The sequence below is a fragment of the Mobula birostris genome, chromosome 22 (assembly GCF_030028105.1).
Source record: "Mobula birostris isolate sMobBir1 chromosome 22, sMobBir1.hap1, whole genome shotgun sequence".
NCBI lineage: Eukaryota > Metazoa > Chordata > Chondrichthyes > Myliobatiformes > Myliobatidae > Mobula > Mobula birostris.
Window position 1 is genome coordinate 3,326,813 of NC_092391.1, and position 7,755 is coordinate 3,334,567.

Here is a 7,755-nt window from a genome sequence, read left to right on the forward strand (position 1 = left end):
AACACAACACCCCCACCACTCACTAACCCTAACACAGCACCCCCACTACTCACTGACCCTAACACAGCACCCCCACCACTCACTAACCCTAACACAGCACGTCCACCACTCACTAACCCTAACACAGCACCCCCACCACTCACTAACCCTAACACAGCACGTCCACCACTCACTAACCCTAACACAGCACCCCCACTACTCACTGACCCTAACACAGCAACCCCACTACTCACTAACCCTAACACAGCACCCCCACTACTCACTAACCCTTACACAGCAACCCCCACTACACACTGACCCTAACACAGCACGCCCACTACACACTGACCCTAACACAGCACCCCCACTACTCACTAACCCTAACACAGCACGTCCACCACTCACTAACCCTAAAACAACACCCCCACTACTCATTAACCCTAACACAGCACGCCCACTACTCACTAACCCTAACACAGCACCCCCACCACTCACTAACCCTAACACAGCACCCCCACTACGCACTAACCCTAACACAGCAACCCCACTACTCACTGACCCTAACACAGCACCCCCACTACTCACTGACCCTAACACAGCACGTCCACTACTCACTAACCCTAACACAGCACGCCCACTACTCACTAACCCTAACACAGCACGTCCACCACTCACTAACCCTAAAACAACACCCCCACTACTCATTAACCCTAACACAGCACACCCACTACACACTGACCCTAACACAGCACGCCCACTACTCACTAACCCTAACACAGCAACCCCACTACACACTGACCCTAACACAGCACCCCCACTACTCATTAACCCTAACACAGCACGTCCACCACTCACTAACCCTAACACAGCACGTCCACTACTCACTAACCCTAACACAGCACGCCCACTACACACTGACCCTAACACAGCACGCCCACTACTCACTAACCCTAACACAGCAACCCCACTACACACTGACCCTAACACAGCACCCCCACTACTCATTAACCCTAACACAGCACGCCCACTACACACTGACCCTAACACAGCACCCCCACTACTCATTAACCCTAACACAGCACCCCCACTACTCACTAACCCTAACACAGCACGCCCACTACTCACTAACCCTAACACAGCACCCCCACCACTCACTAACCCTAACACAGCACGTCCACCACTCACTAACCCTAACACAGCACGCCCACTACACACTGACCCTAACCCTGACCATATATGGCTTTGGACTGTGGGAGGAAACGGAGCACCACGCAGTCACAGGGGAACATACAAACTCCTCAGAGGCAGCAGCGGGAATTGATCCCGGGTTACTGGCACTACTGTAAAACACTGTGCTCAACACTATGCTACCATTCCACTCCTTCCATTCAGCCATGCCCTCCGTGCTGGTTAACAGTGAACTCCCTGTCTAAACCCTTCTCCGAGCACTGAGCCCATAGTCCTGCAGGCTATGGTTCAGGCCCAGGTCCTGGTGTTATTCAAATATAACAAGTGTTTCTATCTCCTGCAGCCTGTCAGTGAGTGAGTTCCTGACCCCACTGTCCTCTTGGTGAACAAAGTGTTCCCTCATCTACTCTCTAATCCACTCCTCCATCGCTTTAAATCAATGTCCATTATGCCACCACACAGAAAACACTGGAGGAATTCAGCAGGTCAGGCAGCAGCTATGGATATGAATAAACAGTGGACATTCCAGGATGTGACCCATCACCAGGACTGGAAAGGAAGGGGAAAATGATCCTATCAGATTCTTTCTTCCTCAGCCATTTACCTTTTCCACATCAACTCCCAGTTTCTTACTTCATCACCACTCCCCCACCCACCTGGATTCACATAACACCTAGTTTGTTCTCCTCCCCCTTTGTGTGTGTTGCTCTGGATTTCCAGCATCTCTTGACCTTATCCCTTTATATCACACTGTTTTTGACCCCTCTGCCAAAGGAATTACAACTTTCCTATTTATTTTAACCCTTGCTCCACCATAATTTCACACACATTGCCACAGCAGCCTTTTCCCAAGAGAAGAGAACCCCAGCCTATTTAATCTTTCACCCCAACTCATTTTTCCAGTCCTGTTGACATCCTCGTAAATCTCCTCTGCACTCTGACCAATGCCGTCTTGTCTCTTGTGAAGTGGTGCCCAGTACACATCTCTGCAGCTGTGGTCTAACTGGTGTTGTGTTTAGCATAACCACTTTACTCTTCTATTCTGTGTCACACGCAGAGTCCAGGGCCAAGATCTGGAGGCCTGAGGTGGCCTGTGCTGGGGTTCGAGGCCTGAGGTGGCCTGTGCCGGGGTTCGAGGCCTGAGGTGGCCTGTGCCGGGGTTCGAGGCCTGAGGTGGCCTGTGCCGGGGTTCGAGGCCTGAGGTGGCCTGTGCCGGGGTTCGAGGCCTGAGGTGGCCTGTGCCGGGGTTCGAGGCCTGAGGTGGCCTGTGCCGGGGTTCGAGGCCTGAGGTGGCCTGTGCCGGGGTTCGAGGCCTGAGGTGGCCTGTGCCGGGGTTCGAGGCCTGAGGTGGCCTGTGCTGGGGTTTGAGGGGCTGGGAGGGAGGGAAAGGGGCTTGTTTTGCTGCTGTCTGATATTGTTGGTGTTGTTATTTAAAAGTTCAAAATAAATTTAACATCAAAGTACGTATATGAATTGAAATGAATTTACTTTATTTCTTCCATCCCCCTACATACATGATGATTAAAAATCTTTACGTTATATCTTCGTCTAAATGTGCAATGTGCAATTTATAGTAATTTGTAATAAATAGTATGTACAACAGGACACTCAATATAACATAGAAATACAATTGTATCAGTGCGAGTTAATCAGTCTGATGGTCTGGTGGAAGAAGCTGTCCTGGAGCCTGTTGGTTCTGGCTTTTATGCTGCGGTACTATTTCCCGGATGGTAGCAGCTGGAATAGATTGTGGCTGGGATGGTTTGGGTCCCCAATGATCCTTCGGGCCCTTTTTACACACCCGTCCTTGTAAGTGTCCTGAATCATGGGAAGTTCACAACTACAGATGCGCTGGGCTGTCCACACCACTCTCTGCAGAGTCTTGCGATTGAGGGAAGTACAATTCCCATACCAGGCAGTGATGCAGCCAGTCAGGATGCTCTCAGTTGTACCCCTGTGGAAAGTCCTTAGGGTTTGGGGAATCATGCCAAACTTCCTCAACCGACTGAGGTGAATATGTCACTGTCTGTTATGTTGGGATTCTGTTTTCTTTATTATTTTTATTCCGAGATTCTGCATGGAACAGGCCCTTCGAGTCCTTCAAGCCGTGCTGTCCCCAATTTAACCCCAGCCTAACCACGGGATAGTTTACTATGACCAGGTAACCTACCAACTGGTAAGTCTTCAGACTGTGGGAGGAAACCAGAGCACCTGGAGAAAAGCCACACGCACTCAGGAGGGAGTAGATAAACTTGCTTACAGAAGATGCCAGAATTGAACTCTGAAATTTAACGCCCTGAGATGTAAATGGGTGGAGAAACGGTTTGGGGGGGGGGGCGGATGAGGGGAAATCAGGGGGAGAAAGAGGAGGAAGTTAACATGAACCAGAATATCAGGTAACCAAGAGTTGCCAGATTAGCAGAGTTCACCAGTGCTAAATTTAAATTCTGTGTCATCGGTGTGTGGGGTGTCCAGGGAGGGGCAGCACCTCTGATAAAGAGGTTTGTCCTGTCCATTCTGGGACAGCTCACTCACCTTTGGTCCCCACCGGACACTCAGATCTCACAGCTCGGTACACCACTTCAACAGGCAGCTTAAACCAAGTGAGGGCAGCCGGTAGACCTCATACCCCAGTGAGACAGGGACACGCCTGTCCCAGCAAGCGTACTCATCTCCAGCGGACTGGGCAGATGAGATCTACAGTGAGAGCCAACGGCCAGGAAGGCGGAACTGCAATGCTCCTTGGAGAGCGAAGGGCACGATGAGGCACAGAAGATGTCATGGTCATCCAGCGCAACAGGGAAGCCTCCAGTTTGTGATGACTACCCGTACCACCGGGCCTGCAATTCTGACTGAAAGAGTGGAGCTGCCCCAGTTCGGTGGCATTTACACTTTACAAACTCTCCTGCACAGGTTTCCTGTCATCGTTGGATACGTTGGACAATCACCACAAAATCAATAATGGTGGTCATGAAACTCTTAGCAGCCCACAGTTGGTTCACTAGGGAAGATACCTGACCCTATCATTGTCACCAGATGCTAAAATCCAACCCACACCGTTAAACTGCTAACGTCAAGTGGTAATGAAACCAGCGGTGATCGAGGCAGTGGTAACTGTCAAACCTCTCCCCGCTAGTCATAGAACCACGGGAACAGGGCTTTAGCCTATCTAGTCCATATTGACCATTTTGGGGAAGATGGATATAAAGCCCAGCGTAAAATTCCTGGTCCCATGCTGAGAATCAGGTTTACTATCACTGACACATGTCAGAAACCTGTTGCTTTGAGGCAGCAATGGAGTGCAAAACATAAAACATGTCTACAAGTTGGAATAAAAGCAAATAGATAAGGAGTTCAAAAGAGGAATACAGAGCTGAGCTGGTGTTAACGGACCATTCAGAAATCTGATGGCAGAGGGGAAGAAGCTGTTCCTGAAATATTCAGTGTGTCTTCAGACTCCTGTACCTCCTCCCTGGTGCCGGCAGTGAGAAGGGGACGTGTGCCAGATGCTGAGCTCCCTTAAAGATGGGTACTGCCTTTTGAAGATGACCTCGGTGCTGGGGAGGCTTGTCCCACTCATAGAAACGCCAGGTCTGGAAATTTCTCCGGAAAATCCTCCACTCCATTTAAGATCCTCGTTTAATCCCACTTTCCAGCCTAATCCAGCTGTCATTCAGGAGCTCCTTGTCCCATGGAGTTAATGCAATTGGCTGTTGGTGCTGGATGCAGTCTGGGGCACTGGCACTCGACCAGGCGCTGTGTTACTGTAGTCAGCAGGAACCCGAGACACAGAGACAGAAGGTGCAAGGTACCACCACGGGGACTTTGGTTCAAACTCCCACTTGCTTCGTCAGTGTTGTACTGAGGAACTGGTGTGTTATTGAATTTGCTACCTTTTGGATAAGAAGTTGTTCGTCAGTCTTTGTAGTTTTTTCATTGTTTCTATTGTATTTCTTTGTCTTACTGTGAATGCCTGCAAGAAAATGAATCTCAGTCTAGTTTACCTATGGCGATATATATGCATTTGGATAATAAACTTACTTTAAATTTTGAATGTTTAAATTGTAAAACCAATCCCCAGTCAACTGTCAGATGGATGTAAAAGATCCTCTGGAACTAATTACGTGACAACCTAATTACCAATTATTTTGTCAACTACCTAACGCAGTCAATAATCCCTTTTGTTTTAATTCTGGAGAATGAAAAGATTATCATAAGGGGGTGCGAGTCCCTGTAGTGGTTAGCACAATGCTTCACAGCACCAGCTATCATTGATCAAAGTTCAATTTCTGCCGTCATCTGTCAGGAGTTTGTACGTTCTCCCCGTGACTCTGTGGGTTTCCTCCAGGTACTCCAGTTTCCTCCCACATTCTAAAGACGCACAGTTTAGGGTTATTAGGCTGTGGGCAAGCTATGTAAGTGACAGAAGCATGGTGACACTTCTGGGCTGCCCCCAGTGCATCCTCAGAATGGTCGTTGAGGCAAATGGTGCATTTCTCTGTATGCTTTGACGTCTTGATTGAAATGTGACAAATAAAACTCATCTCTTAAAAGTAAACTCAGCACACATTTTTCAAGATTCAAGGCTGTTTAATGGCAATTCCAGTACACAATTGTGAAGGAGAACAAAATAATCGTTAGTCTGGATCTGATGCAGCACAAAAAACATGCAGTTAGATAAGAAACACAGTAATAAAACACATATTAAATAAAAATACAAAAGATAGCTTATTTACACAGATTGATTGTATGTCCATAAAGTGACACTAGGCACAGGAGTGTCTGTACGTACGGTGACCGACAGGAAATGATAAAGTAGTGGTGGTTGGGGGTGTGGAGGGGTGGGTCAGTGGGTGGAGGTGTTGATCAGCCTCAACCCCTGGGGAAAGTAACTGTTTTTGAATCTGGTGCTCCTGGCGTGGATGCTAGCCTCCTCCCCGATGGGAGTGGGATGGGGTGGGAGAGTTTGATGTTTCTCTCTGTACGACTTTCATGTTCTTTTTTGTTTCGTGGCTGTCTGGAGAAGACAAATTTCAGAGTTGTATATGGATACATGCTTTGATAATAAATGAACCCTTGAGCCTTTGAAGCTTGGAGAAACAGTCTGTGAGCAGGATGGATGGGAACCTTCACCATGTCACCGGCTCGTTTGCGGCTCGTGCAACACTGTAACAGCGCAGGGTATTCTGGAGTTTGGAGTTCAATTCTGGCACCGTCCCATAAGGATTCTCTGTACATCCTCCCTGTGGAACACGTGGGATTCCTCTGTGTGCCCTGGTTCCCTCCCAACCTCCGAGGGCATACCGGACAGGTCAATTAGTCACTGTAGATTGTCCTGTGATTAGGTTAGGGTTAATCGGGTTTGTCGGGGGAGATGGCATGGCTTGGAGGTCAACCCCAAGCTGGATCAGTAAATAACTAACTGTTTCCTGTATATATGCCCTGATGGTGGGTAGGGTGGTGCCTGTGATGCTGTGCAGGGCAGTTTTGACTACCCTTCCTGTCGGCTACAGTGCAGTTTCTGTTCCACACAGTGATGCAGCCTGTTAGAATACTCTCCACTGCAAACCTGCACCATGGCGTGAGTATCGATCCACAAAGAACAGCATTCCTCAGTCTCCTCAGGAAGTAGAGGCATGGGAGAGCTTTCCTGATTTACTCTGAAGGAAAACTGTCATAAAAAATATAATTATAGAGGACTGGCTGACTGCTTGGGAAATTAGATTTGAAACTGGTGATGGGAAGCAATGGGTGATGACCAAGGGCTGTTCCTGACACTGGAAGCCTGTGGCCTGTGGTGTACCACAGATGTCTGGTGGGGCCCCTGCTGTTTGTGAAAAACGTTAATGATATGAATGTGAATGTACGACAGGAAGGCTCTGCAACAGATGGTCAAACCTGTCTAGATCATCACCAGTACCAGCCTACCCACCACCAAGGACATAGATACAGAAAGGTGCTGGAAAAAGGGCCAGTAACATCATGAAGGATCCCACCCACCCTGCTCATGGACGGTTTGTCCCTCTCCCATCAGGTAGGAGGCTATGTAACATCCAGGCCAGGACCACCAGACTCAAAAACAATTACTTCCCCCAAGCAGTAAGGTCTGCACCATCTAACCCACCCCTCCACACCCCCAACCACCTCTACTTTATCATTTCCTGTCAGAGTCACCTTATGTACAGACACTCCTGTGCCCAGCGTCACTTTATGGCCATACAATCTATCTCTGTATATAAGCTATATTGTGTATTTATATATATATATTGTGTTTTTATAATTGTGTTCCTTTTTCTAGCTCCTCTCATGCCTCTGTAATTCCCTTTATTCCATTGCGATACTGATACATGTGACTTAGGCTTCTCCCTCTTGAATTGCAGTATGAATTCAATCATATTATGATCACTGCCTCCTAAGGGTTCCTTTATGTTAAGCTCCCTGATAAGATTTGGGTTATTACACAACACCCAATCTAAAATAGCCTTTCCCTGAGTAGGATCAAGCTCAGATTGCTCTAAAAAGCCACCTCGTAGGCAGTCAACAAATTCCCTCTCTTGTGATCCAACATCAACCTGATTTTCCCAATCC